At 40.2% G+C, this 14,242-nt stretch overlaps 1 long non-coding RNA gene across 1 annotated transcript; it reads right to left on the bottom strand.

Annotated features, from left to right (window-relative positions):
- Positions 1–470: 470 nt before the first annotated feature.
- On the bottom strand, positions 471–4,159 carry LOC122464687. Its single transcript, XR_006288959.1, has 3 exons — positions 4,040–4,159; positions 3,338–3,420; positions 471–795 (listed from the first exon to the last, which is right to left on the bottom strand). It is a non-coding gene; the product is annotated as an uncharacterized LOC122464687 (long non-coding RNA).
- Positions 4,160–14,242: the final 10,083 nt, after the last annotated feature.

Genomic DNA, 14,242 nt, shown 5'->3' with positions numbered 1-14,242 from the left:
AATGTTGGGTGTGTCAAATGAAAAAGACTTCTTGGTTGCTAGTCAGCTAGAGTTGAGGCTAGAGAGTGAACCTAGGAATAAGTGAGGCTGGAGGTAGCTTGTAAATAATAACCTACTCACAGCTAGCTTTTGTTTCTGCTTTACATTGTGTTCATAGTCTTGTTTTTCAGACCAAAAGGGACTTTTACGCTCATCCAGGCTGATCTCCAGTTATTTATTCCAATTTAAGTGATTGCAGTTCATTTAAACATGCATGTTTGGCTGACTGGATTTCAAGACAGAGTACAAACAAAGGCAGAACTACCCTTATGTTCTCAGCTAGAACTCAATACAGCGTGCAGTGAGTGAGACCAAACTCTCCCTTCTGTACTGACATTCCTCTACCTTCTAAAGGAGCTAGTCCACCTTAAACTTATATTTCTCAAATATTGATTTCTTCGGCTAACTTAGGATAAATTAAAAGTCTCATTGTTACAGCAGAGGAGAAGAGCAAGAGCCAGGCCTGCTTTCCTTGATCCCTCCTTCATTCAGAAGATGAGACCAAGGCTGATAGACCCACTGAAGTAGGGTGCAAGAATTAGCTATGAAAACCCTGGATTCTTCTCATTTAAGGGAAAGCTGTTTGTCTTCCTGGAGTGGAAAGATAGGAAAGATCTCTCTTCCTCTTGTTTCTCCTCTGCACTGGGCTGGGCAGGGCAAGGGCTGAGACTGGTTAAGGTGTCCTCCTTCACAGGCCAAAAGAAGTTTCCCCTCTTCAGTGTAGGTATGCGTGCATGGTGGTGGTTGTGGCAGCGGCTGCAACAAAGATGAGCTGTAGTGAACACCCCTGTTTCTCTTCCTTACTAGGGAAGTGGGAGGATCCCAGAGCTCAGCTGCAACCCTAGCCGAAATGTCTACACAGCAATTAAATGGCCCTTTAGCCAGAGTCAGCCAGCCTGGGCCAGATGTGGGTTTTTAATTGCAGTGTAGACATACCCCTAGAGACCATTACCTGCCATCCATACCTCATGTCAGGATGGTGTAAGAGTCACACCAGGAGAAGGTATGGCAAATGTCTGTCTCTTTCAATGGGAAATGCCTTAAGGAGTAGCAGACCAGTACAGGGGAGATAAATAGAAGCATGCATTTTGATGGTGATGCGTTTGGTATGTTGATATCTCCTGATGGAAATAAGGAAGCCTATCACACTGCCCTTAGCCTCCTTGCTGCACTCGTACTGTATCTGAAAATCTGAGATGGGAACAGGCTGGAAGCTCATGTCACCCTACATGAATCTTGATTAATATGCTAGCATAAAATAAGCATAATCATTTAAAAGAGCAAATGTCTATTCAGGTCAAAGTCAAATGTGACTGATATTTGGTAAACATATTGATGTACTCTTCTTCCCCATGAAGGATGAATAAGGGAATGTGTTCACTACTAATGCAAAATTACTTTACTAATGGAAAAAGAAAAGGAGTACTTGTGGCACCTTAGAGACTAACAAATTTATTTGAGCATAAGCTTTCGTGAGCTACAGCTCACTTCATTGGATGCATTCAGTGGAAAATACAGTGGGGAGATTTATATACACAGAGAACATGAAACAATGGGTGTTACCATGCACACTGTAACGAGAGCGATCGGGTAAGGTGAGCTATTACCAGGAGAGGAAGCGTTGTTCTAAGTCAGCCATAAAAATGTTGGCATACTGTGGGGCCATGCAGGAACCCATGGCAGTGCCGCTGATTTGAAGGTATACATTGTCCCCAAATGTGAAATTGTTATGGGTGAGGACAACGTCACAAAGTTCAGCCATCAGGTTTGCCGTGACATTATCGGGGATACTGTTCCTGACGGCTTGTAGTCCATCTTTATGTGGAATGTTGGTGTAGAGGGCTTCTACATCCATAGTGGCTAGGATGGTGTTTTCAGGAAGATCATCGATGGATTATAGTTTCCTCAGGAAGTCAGTGGTGTCTCAAAGATAGCTGGGAGTGCTGGTAGCGTAGGGCCTGAGGAGGGAGTCAAAAAGAGACTCCAACGAGAGCCTGCTGAATTGGAATTAATTTGCAAACTGGATACAATTAACTTAGGCTTGAATAAAGACTGGGAGTGGATGGGTCATTACACAAAGTAAAACTATTTCCCCATGACATCCCCCCCCCCAACTGTTCCTCAGACATTCTTGTCAACTGTTGGAAATGGCCCACCTTGATTATCACTACAAAATGCCGCCCCCCCCCCCCCCCGCTCTCCTGCTGGTAATAGCTCACCTTACCTGATCACTCTCGTTACAGTGTGTATGGTAACACCCATTGTTTCATGTTCTCTGTGTATATAAATCTCCCCACTGTATTTTCCACTGAATGCACCTGATGAAGTGAGCTGTAACTCATGAAAGCTTATGCTCAAATAAATTTGTTAGTCTCTAAGGTGCCACACGTACTCCTTTTCTTTTTATTATTTTATTTGTTCACCTGTTTCCTCTATAGAGGAAATTAGTGCCTTGTTCAAATCAGACATATTGCAAGTGGATGGAATATTTATCATCAAGGGACATAACAAGACTTTCAGTTCCCAACAGTTAAAGTGGAAATATGCATATGTGATAAGTATAACAAAGCACCCATTTAGGAACCCTATCAAGGTAAGTCATAATAAAAACAAACAAGCAAACTATTATTTTCAACTTAAACTTCTCACTTGACTGAGCTTCTCACTAATGTGATTTTGATCAGCTCCCAGAATAGAAATATATAATCATGATAGCCAAACTCTACAACAGTAGAGAAACAAGGAGGGTAAGGTAATATCTTTATTGGATCAACTGCAGTTGGTGAGAAAGACACGCTTTCAAGCTACAGAGAGATCTTCAAATGGCTTTTTGGTTCAGTACAATGGCTTTCATGAATGAGAAATAGATGACATGATGTACCCTCTAAGAAGTTCATCTCCAGTCTATATAATGTTATTTTTAAATACAATGGTGTAAAGACCAAAGCACAGATGGAATACATATATGGATGATTGTCAGGACTGGTCTGTCTTCATTACCCCAGGACACAAACTGGCATGTTATTTTAGACATGGTTAATTTAACTACCCAGACTACTTTGATCTTCAGGTAGGGTGACAAGTGTAAAATACGCAGAAGATATTCTCTGCTTTCAGACTCACTCCCTGTGAATAAGTTGCATTATTAGCATCTTATATTTTACATGTCTTAATTACACCTGGACCAGAGGGTCTTTCATCCTTCAGAGGCCCTTTCAGCTGCACAGCTCTTTTCCTCTCTAAAAGCAAAACCCTATATTTATGGATGATATTTCACATGAAAATCACAAAAACTGACCTTGGCCCAACTTAGGCAGATCTCTGCTGCAGCTCCACTGAAGTCCCTCTGAGCCTGGTTAGGGAGGCATTTGACACCCTGGACTATAGTTAAGGAATTAAAACAAAACACACACAAACACAAACCACACCTCACCTTTTTTAAAAAATAAACAAAACATGAATGCTTGAAATAAATACTCCAATCTTATTGCTTTTAAAACCTTAGCTTTATATCTCCCCACTGTCTCTCTAGTTGCATGTCCTTCAACACAAGCCATTAAGATAATGAATAACATTGCACACTATCATATTAAAATATATTTAAAAACAAAGAGCTAGGCCTTGGAGCTGTGCTGAGTAGCACACACATCGTGTGATTTTGCATGTCTTTTGTTTTAGAGTCTCCCCCCTCCCCATTTTAGAAATTAATGTCCCTTTTCCCCTCTACCCCACCCCCTTTTGTCTCTATCAGATGCCTATTCACTCAGCAGCTGACTCAGAGAAGACTCTTTTAGTAAAAGCCCGCTGCACTGACAGCCTGTTGGTGTCCATTCTCCAGGAGTTGGAGGGAGTAGTCTGAAAAAATTCCAAGGGGGAGCAATCTTCCATTTTCTACACCACATCCAGCAATTGGCAGGATCAGCATGGGGGAAAAAAAGTTATAAAGCGGCAAACTCATCACCCACAGTATAAAATTAGACCCTAAAAACACCATGCAAACCTCAACTGCGAAAATAAGATGAAATGACACAGCAGAAATAAAACAAAGAGGAGTCAGCAAAGTTTTCTTCTCAGGGGGTATAGGTAAATTAACATACACAACACAGCAACAGGAAAACACTCCCCTGGGCATTTAACTAACTTCTAGTCCTGAGTAAAAAGCCCTGCCTTCTACAGACAATTACCACTCTGGTTCTCAGGCTGGCAATTTACAGTCTTTAACCTGAGCACCTGTGCAATGTGAGGGGGAAGCTGAATTCAGATTAACTCTTTGTTCACTAGGAACCAAATAATACCCCTGCACCCTGCCACAGTGAGTAAAAAGGAACAGGTTTAAGTGAATCTTCAGAGGTAACTGAATACACTAAAGTATGTGAAAACATGCAGAGTGGACTAACAAATTAGTATCAATTTAAATTTCTGTATAGTTCTTACATTCACTAAAGGCCATATTTAGACTTTGATAGTCAACTCAAGATGATTCACAATCATTTGTATTTTACATCCCTAACTTTACTCAGTCATTTGTTTTGATATTGTTGTCCACATCCTCCAGCTGTACAATCCACTGTCAGCTATTGATTTCATAATGGGACTCCATGTATTGTACTGCATATTTAAAACTGATTTCACTCATCTCATAAACGGTTGATGGTGCTTTGACACTGTACCAGATCTTTAGCCATAACTCTAGTTAAACCTATGGAGTTACAGCAATTCACCAAAATAACTGAGAATCTGGTCCAATGGGTACCATAAGCTTATCCCATTCTTGAAATGTGGCTTTATTGGTAACAAACAACAAGATACAAACATCACAGTTTTCTTCCTAAGGTTGGCTATTCTTAGGCTTTTCCCTCCGGACCCTTCTGTCCCAGTCCCTCATTTTTTCTGTCTCAGAAGAGAGAGATGCACCATTCTTTCTTATATCCTGGCTGAAGCTAACACAATCCACCTGCCAGTACTCACAACTCCCACTGTGACAATTACTAATTCATATTTAACCTGGAAGATAGGGCTAGAACTCTAGTCCTCATGTCTCAAAAAACACAGATGTCTACCATTTAAGTTAAAGAGGATCTCCTTTAATTTTGCTACTAGTAGGGCTCTTGTTCTCTGTGGTCAGTCAGTAGTTGGAAACATGATTCACTTGCATAAAGCTGGTATCTTGCATATTACCCCTGCTTTCCTATTAGACCAAATATCCTATGCTTGTGAGGTTCACAAGAATTTATATCCAACAGTGGGGCACCACTCTATAATTACTCGATTTTCTGCACACAGACATAATTATTATCCAAATCACCCACATACAAAGAGATAAGGCTTGAAACCTGTTCCTGGCACTCCAAAAACCCTAGTCCTCTACTGCGTGTAGTAGTTCACGTAAAGGCTCTCAACCAGTAGTATTCAATTTGGGAAATTTATGTCACAATCTTATAGCTACTTCACCTTTACTAGTCAGTTATGTAGTCTAAACTCTTACTGTAATCCACCAGGCAACAAGTTACCTTCTTTCGCCCTTGCTGAATTCGTTTACAAGGTATGATCTCCTATTACTGGATCTCTACTTCAGTTCAACTTGAGATTTGATGAACATTTAATAGTTGCTTGTATCATGCCAGATCACCTAGGAAGTAATGATCGGCAAACTTCCAAACAGTGGGGCAGTTCAAAAGCTGATGTGAAACTTATTCAAGCCTTTTTGAAGGTGTCACTCCAATCCCAGATTGGAAATTACTAAATTAACCAAATTCATTGTTTATTTGTGCTTAGCTACAAGGATCCCTGAAGTGACATTAATGAATTAAAGGATTAAGTTCTAATTTCTCCAAAATGAAAGAGAAGCTAAGGGAGACTGACTGTTTTCAGTAATACAATGGAACTGTGGATCAGATTGTTCGGGCGGAGGAGGCAGAAGGGCTTAAACAATGGGTCAGGAAGCAGAGTTAGTCACAGATTCTTTTGAATGGCAAAAAGGTGGTTATTTCCTACTCTGACATCATCTAAAACATAATGAGCATCATGGATAACTGTGAAGGAGAAAATATGATGGTAAGGCTAGCTTTGTTATTGTTATTTTCTTGTCTGTCTAACCAGTAACATTAGTAAGGTCCAATTTGTTTCACCCTTATTCATGCTGAGTAGGACTTAATTCCTGGAGTCACCCCAAGATTTCAATGGAATTATTTGGAGTGATGTATGAGGATAGTTGTGGGACAATCTAGCCCTAATCACTTTAAAGATAGACCAAAGGAAGGTGGTGTGTTGGAAACTGGTTAAAAATGACAAGTTGTCACTTTAATTGTGAGGGGTTTCCTAGTTCTGCTTGCAGGTGGCTCTGAAGGAAATTATGGAATCTGGGTCATGTGAGTCAGTCAATAGCCAGCCAACCTGGAGCGAACCAGTTTACAGCAAGGTAGCGTGAATTGTGCCTCACTGCCTAAGGGAGCAGCTTGTTCTTTTGCTCTCTGTTTTGGGTTCTGTGCAGACATGCCAAACCTGTGAAAAAAAATGCAGAAATTGGGCTAGTTTTTGGCTTCATTGGCTTGTGGGCTAGTTTTTGGCTTGTAGCTTCTTTTTTTTGATTGGCTCCCAGTAAGCAGGGGCAAGGGAGGGAGAGAGTCAGGGGTGCACAGCTGGCCTACCACCGTCCTAGACTGCACGCCAGGGGGATCTAGTCCCATAGAGTACTGGGGTTCTTAGGGATTGGCTTGCTTTGGCCTTGTTTTGAAATGGGATTAGCTTGATTTTTGTCTTCTTGTGAAAGCTGGCAACTGTCATTCTGTGTTATTCTGAATTCTAAGAAGTAAAATAGTATTATGTTGCAACCTTTCAGTGAGAATATTTACATTTTTAATCTAACTTCTCTGTGGCTATGCTATGAACATAACAGGGAATATAGCTGTACAAGCATGTATGCTTATTTCATTTACATGCTTTATGCTGCAGCATTTGAATTTGTTTGTTTGTTTGTTTTGTTTTTGGGTGGAAGGGCGGGGGAATTGGATTAAAGAAAGAGAATCAGTGGAGAGGAGACATGGTGTCCACAATTCAGGAAGGATGTTAAAAGATTGGAGAGGGTTCAGAGAGGAGCTATGAGAATGACTAAAGGATTAGAAAACATTACTTATAATGATAGACTCAAAGAGCTCAATCTATTTAGCTTACAAAAAGAGAATGTTAAGGAGTGACTTGATTACAGTCTATAAGTACCTACATGTGGAACAAATACTTAATAATGGGTTCTTCAGTCTAGCAGAGAAAGATATAACATGATCCAATGTCAGTTTTAAATTGCAGTAAGGACTCCATATAAATCCTGATGAGTCTAACTATGGTATACTATCTGTTATGCTGATGGAGAGATGCTAAGCAAGTTATACTGTTCTGCCAAGAAGGCAGGAAACAAAAAGAGGGAGAAAGCCATTCCTTTATAAAATGAGTGCAGCACATAATTCTAAGTTTGGCAATTTCTCTTAACATTTTGGTTCATACCCCCTGTGGTTTGTTCTGTGTTTGTGTGTCTGGGTGGGGGGGGGGTCAGTCAAAACTCAGGCCTTGTCCACACTACATGGGAAAGTTGATCTAAACTTTGCAATTTGAGTTACATTAGTAGTGTAACTCAAATCGACATAGCTTAGATCTACTTACCGCGGGGTCCACACTATGCTATGTCGACGGGAGATGCTCTCCCGTTGACTCCCCTTACGCTTCTCAGTCTGGTGGAGTACAGAAATTAATGGGAGAACGATCTGCAGTCAATTTTGCGGGTCTTCACTAGACCCTTTAAATCGACCACTGCTGCATTGATTGCCACAAATCAACCCTCGGGTAAAGCCGCACAATTTTTTCTGCTTTCCATCTAAAACGACAATAAAAGCTCAAATTTACTTAAATTCAGCCCAGGTTTATGTAAAAATACTTATGTATTTTGTTCAAAACTCATTGGTGACCCTTAGTGAACTGCTCCATGAACTTGGCCCATGTTTCAGGTATGTTATGTTAGGGAGTGGGTCTCCCTATAAAAGTTTCATGCAACTCTAATGGATCAGTGCAATCCTTGAGTGTCTGAAAATTCCCACTGAATTGCACAGCTGACCACAGAAAAGTGCAGTGAGTTTAGAGAGAAAGTAAAAGGCTCCATAACAATATGTTTTACTTATTTATTAATTTAATGTAAATTTATTAAGGGGTAGAACTTCATTGAGGTCTCTTACAAAACCAATCTGAAAGACAGTGGCATTAAAATATCAGCAAAAAATCAGATCATCATACAATTGCAACATAAAAACCAAAGTGGTCAGATGCAGTCACACAGATGATAGCAATCAATGCTTATTCTAAAAGTAACTTTTAAGGAAGTTCGCAAAAGGTGTATAAACTTGATTCACACTCAGCATGGTGGCTACAAGCAGACAAAGCTTCCAACAATCCTTATATGCCAACAGAGAAAAAATTCAGCCAGCACACAGGCACGTCCGAACTTTTTAGTCCATTTCCAACAAACAACAGACGCCAGTAGTTCTATAAAACAGGCAGGAGCTGGAACTTTATGCCAATTACTGGCAAGCAAATTCAAGCACAAAACAGCCTACTTGATTTCATCAGGTAACACAGCATGCCACAAAAAGTGCAGTTGCTTTGTAAGCTGGGTTTATCTGATGCAGGTGTGTAACTATATGCAACACATTTCATTATTTGATATGCTTTATTTCCATGCCAAATCACAGATCAGAGATGGCCCAAGCATGTGTTATTTGTGAAGCACTCCTTCGCAGCACATGCACACAACCTTTCTACCCAATGGCCTCCTGAAATCTCGCAACCTCTTGTCACTGCTGCTGGTTCAACCAAGGGGAAAAAGAACTGAAATAGGGCTTGGAAGGTGGGCATCGGTATTGAGAAAAAAAATCAGACCCTACCATGACCTTTTAAAGAGCACAAAATCACTATCTTCTCCGCCCCCCACCCCCTTTTCCAATTACTTTGAAATAGGAACTATAGCAGCCTAGTTACCAAAACCTTTCCTGACCCTCTAGCTCACTAAGGCCTTGTCTTTACAGAGACTGTAAAGTTAGATCATGTTAGCTAGCTCAATCTATCATCTTCTAAAACTCTCATCCAGGGAAGGGAAGTTGTACTTTTAGCATTTGCCCAACTGGTAAAGCAATAAAGCCTAGAGTGCCTCCCAAGTTTCAACACAATCAGCTTAAAATTAGGGTTGTCAATTAATTGCGGTTAACTCACCTGATTAATTCAAAAAATTAATCGCTCTTAATCAGAGTTTTAATTGCAGTGTTAAACAATAAAATAACAGTTGAAATTAATTAAATATTTTTGGATGTTTTTCTACATTTTCAAATATATTGATTTGAATTACAACACAGAATAAAAAGTGTACTGTGCTCACTTGATATTATTCTTTATTACATATATTTGCACTGTAAAAATGATAAAAAGAAATAGTATTTTTCAATTCATTCATACAAGTACTGTAGTGCAATCTCTATCATGAAAGTGCAACTTACAAATCTACATTTTTTTTAATGTAACTGCACTCAAAACCAAAACATGCTGATGATGCTCGTTAAAAAAATAATGCGTTAATTAAATTTGTGACTGAACTCCCTGGGGGAGAATTGTATGTCTCCTGCTCTGTGATTTTACCTGCCTTCTGCCATATATTTCATGTTATAGCAATCTCGGATAATGACCCAGCACATGTTGTTCATTTTAAGAACACTTTCACTTCAGATTTGACAAAATGCAAAGAAGATTCCAATGTGAGCTTTCTAAAGGTAGCTACAGCACTCCACCCAAGGTTTAAGAATCTGAAGTGCCTTCCAAAATCTGAGAGGGACGAGGCAGGGAGCATGCTATCAGAAGTCTCAGAAGAGTAACACTCCAATTTGGAAACTACAGAACCTGAACCACCAAAAAAGAAAATCAACCTTCTGCTGGTGGCATCTGACTCAGATGATGAAAACGAACATGCGTTGGTCCGCACTGCTTTGGATCATTACCTAGCAGAACCCGTTATCAGCATGGATGCATGGCCTCTGGAATGGTGGTCAAAGCATGAAGGAACATATGAATCTTTAGTGCATCTGACACGTAAATACCTTGCAACACCAGCGACAAAAGTGCCATGCAAATGCCTGTCCTCACTTTCAGGTGACATTGTAAATAAGAAGCGGGCAGCATTATCAAATGTAAATGTAAACAAACTTCTTTGTCTTAGCGATTGGCTGAACAAGTAGGCTCTAAAGTTTTACATTGTTTTATTTTTGAGTGCAGTATTTTTGTACAAAATTCTACATTTGTAATTTCAACTTTCATGATAAAGAGACTGCACTACAGTACTTGTATTAGGTGAATTGAAAAATACTATTTCTTTTGTTTTTTTACAGTGCAAATATTTGTAATAAAAAATATAAAGTGAGCACTGTAGTGTTGTAATAAAATCAATATATTTGAAAATGTGGAAAACATCCAAAAATATTTAAATAAATGGTATTCTATTGTTGTTTAACAGGGCAATTAATTGTTTTAATCGCTTGACAGCCCTACTTAAAATACAACTTGCCTTGTCTTGACTGGAGTTTCAGAAGAGGTTGGCTAGACTGAGCTAGCTAACACCATCAAACATTCCACCTTTAAATCCTAATCAAGACAAAACGTAACCCTTTTAGCCAGTCCCACCAGTAATGATGAATATACTGATCAACCTCAGCCCCTCCTCAGCGGAGACAAGTGCCTTAACCCCTCCCCAAACGCTAAAATCTTGCTGTGTTCCTATAATCACAAGCAACCCTAACCCATCCAGCTGCCAAATGTTCACACCTACAAAGGTGATTTGCTGTGTGGGTTACAGAAATCTGCCTGAGGCCCAGCATGTCTAACTTTGCACAGGACCCTCAGAGCTGTGAGACACTAAGCACTGAAACAGTTGTCATTTATTACCCCCGAAGTGGCAGCGCTATGCGTCAGCAGTGTTTCCTGTATGTGTAAATTGTTTCGATTAAAAGGTTTTAAGCAAAGTAGATATAAGGACCCCAATTCTCCAGTACAGCTGAAGAATGTTTGATGGAAGCATGGAGGGCTGCGTATGCAGGTGGCTCTGAGCTAACTTTGTGCTCTCTTGATCCTGGGGCTTTCCAGGCCCCAGGCCAGTTCTCAGAACAAGTCAGAGCAGTCTAAGGGCTGCTCTAATTTACACCAACAGCCTGTAAGGCACATTATCACAGGCAGGAATAAGCCCTCGTGTCAGGATGACTTGACCACTCTTCCTTTTCCCTAGCCAGGCCTCCCACACTGGCAACCAGCATGAGGCAGTAGAGTAGGCACCACAACATCACCCAAGGGTCCCCCATACTGGGGAAATCCTCTAATGTCTGGATCTGCCAGATTTAGGGTTGCTTTCTGGAGAAGCAGTGCAAATCAGCCCAACCATAAAATAGACTCTGGGCCAATATATTTCAGATATTACTGTTAAGGCATATTTAGGAAATCCCATTGTGCAAATAGAACAAAATTCAAATTACTTTATTTGCCTTGACTCAGTACAGTACTAAACACAAAAACCTCACATATTCATCACAGAGACGACAATCTTTGTCAATTAGTACTTGAATTCAATCCTTAAAGAGTCTGTTGTACAGTACTCTAAATATCTTTGACATTACTATGTCTTACTTTGTTTTAATGTATACCCCTTCACATTTGAATTCTGCCACTTTAGTTAAGTGCCTTTTATGAGTTATTGATGCTCCATGGTTTTGCTAGTACTTCATTCTTTACCATCTGTGACAAGATTTTTAATCTTTATACAAGAGAAACCAAGCACAAGCAAGGATGACCTGTCAAGAATACTTACAACTTTGTGGTTAACTCTCTCTTGAGTGTGATTTAATCGACATGGTGCTGCTTGACAGTATACAAGATACAGCAACATAGTAAAATCTACATAGTAAAATCTAGATATTAACCCTCTGATATTAACAAGTTAGATCCCCGATAATGCCTACATTTCTTGTTAAAAATTAGCAAGAAGAATGTTTCTGACCTGTGTTACAAAATAAAATATGGAATTTATATTTTTTTAATGCTGCTAGATTTACCCTTTTAAAGTTTTCTGTTTATTAGCAGAACAGGTAGTACATGATCAGTGGCAGTGTGAATTTCCCCATGCTGTTCTGACAATGTACCTCAACCCTCACTTAGAAGAGAGGACTTCTGAGGGAGTTTTGAGTCTTCATTGCAAATTCAGCCCTGGGCCTCTCCGTGGAGATTGCCAGGAAATGTGGGTGCCTCTTGCCAGGGGATTTTTTGTGATGTACTCATATCTCCATTAAGAACTGAAGTGTAACCACTAACCCATTGCTTATAAGCAAGGCTATGTTTATGACACGGAGGTCATGGAAGTCACGGAATCAGTGACTTCCAGAGACCTCCATGTGACATTCTCTGCTTCAGCCCCAGGGGCTGCAGGACTCTGGAGCTGACAGCCAGTGGGGCCCTGGCAGGGTTCCAGGGACCGGCAACAGCCTCGCACGAGGGTTAGGGGGATGCCTCAGGCGAGCGACTGGGGTGTCCCATTTTCTCTTTGGGAAATATGGTCACCTTGCAGCTCCCAGCCACTGTGGGCAGAGGGAGAACCCTACAGCTCCCAGCCACCACTGTGGTGCGGGAAACCATGGAGCCACAGCAGCAAAAGTCACAGACAGGTCACGGCTTCTGTGAATTTTTGTTTATTGCCCGTGACCTGTCCATGACTTTTACTAAAAATAACCATGACAAAATCTTAGCCTTACTTATAATTCAACAAATCTGCTCCTCGATACAATAGCGAGGGTGCTACAGAAAAGAACAGGTAGAAACATCCATTAGATACTAACTTTCTTTTAGTGAGGCTTGTAACCTGGGGGTCATCTTTGTCACCTTCATCCACAGATCCAGGCCAAGTCCAAATCTTGCTGATTTATTTTTCTCCACAACATTTTGAAGATCCAACCTTCTACCCCCAATGGCTAATGCTCTCATCTATGTTCTGATCACCTCCAGTCTCTATCTCCATTTACACCTTTTAATACCATACCTCTCCTCCAGTCCATCAAAAATGTAAAATTATCCTCACCACCTGGCAATATGACTTCTGCTTTTTGAGGGCTTGATCCAAAGCCCACTGAAGGCAGAAGAAAGACTCCTATTGACTTAAGTGGATTTTGAATTAATCCACTGACTTCACTTTCTCCAACACTTCAAACATAACATTTGTGCCCTCATCTTCAAGGCCCTACATAACTCTGCTCTCCCCTTACATGTACAGCCTAGTCTCTTTCATATCACCCACCTACCCTCTCCACTTGCCAATGAGGCCAGTCCTGATGTCCTGTTGATCCAACTCTACCACAACCATGTCAGTGTCTTTATTCCATTCCACCCCCATTCTCAGGCAATAACCTTCTGATTCTGTTCCACCAACTAAGTAACCTCTGTTCATTCTATTCCTCCTTTAGATTCCCTTCTGTGATGCCTACAAGAGTGCGTCAATAACCATAATTATTTTAAATAAACACTTTTAATTGAGCAATCAAGATGTTCACAAACACAAACAGTGTAACAGCGCAATCTTTATGCTGCAACATGTGGGCTAATTCCTCAGTCCCTCCTCTGCTGTTTATTACTCTCATTCTAACCTCAGATTAGATGATAAACTCCCCAGGAGAGGGACCCTGTCTTTCTTTTTGTTCTGTAAAGTGCCTGTCAATTTGCTTGGCTCTGTAAAATAATAATAATAAATATTGTGCATAAATTATAAGGATATCATTATCGACTCAAAATTTCTTTTACAGTCAAGACTATTTTAACAGACTTTTAAAAAAATCAGATGTCAATTTCTGTATTCGGTGCCCAATAATATCAATGGGAATATGAGGGTATTTTAGTGCTTTTAGAAGATTATTTGGTTAAAGGATTCATTTGCAGCTTTCCCTTAAAGGACTGCTGCCATACTCCACTAAATTTAGAACCTGAAAATATTCAGTTTAGTAGTTTTATAAAGGTGCTTAGAAACTTCAGAGTATGAATGTAAGTGACCTAGTTTAGTCTTCTAATGCAGCCAATAATCTCTCTTTAGAAAAAGTTTTCCAGGACATAGCAGTCTCAGACTTCAGATGAATGTTGTGCATGCCTCTACTAG

The sequence above is a fragment of the Chelonia mydas genome, chromosome 2, assembly GCF_015237465.2.
Source record: "Chelonia mydas isolate rCheMyd1 chromosome 2, rCheMyd1.pri.v2, whole genome shotgun sequence".
Lineage (NCBI taxonomy): Eukaryota > Metazoa > Chordata > Testudines > Cheloniidae > Chelonia > Chelonia mydas.
The sequence above is the reverse complement of the archived record's forward strand: the minus strand, read 5'-3'. Positions and strand labels throughout refer to the sequence as shown.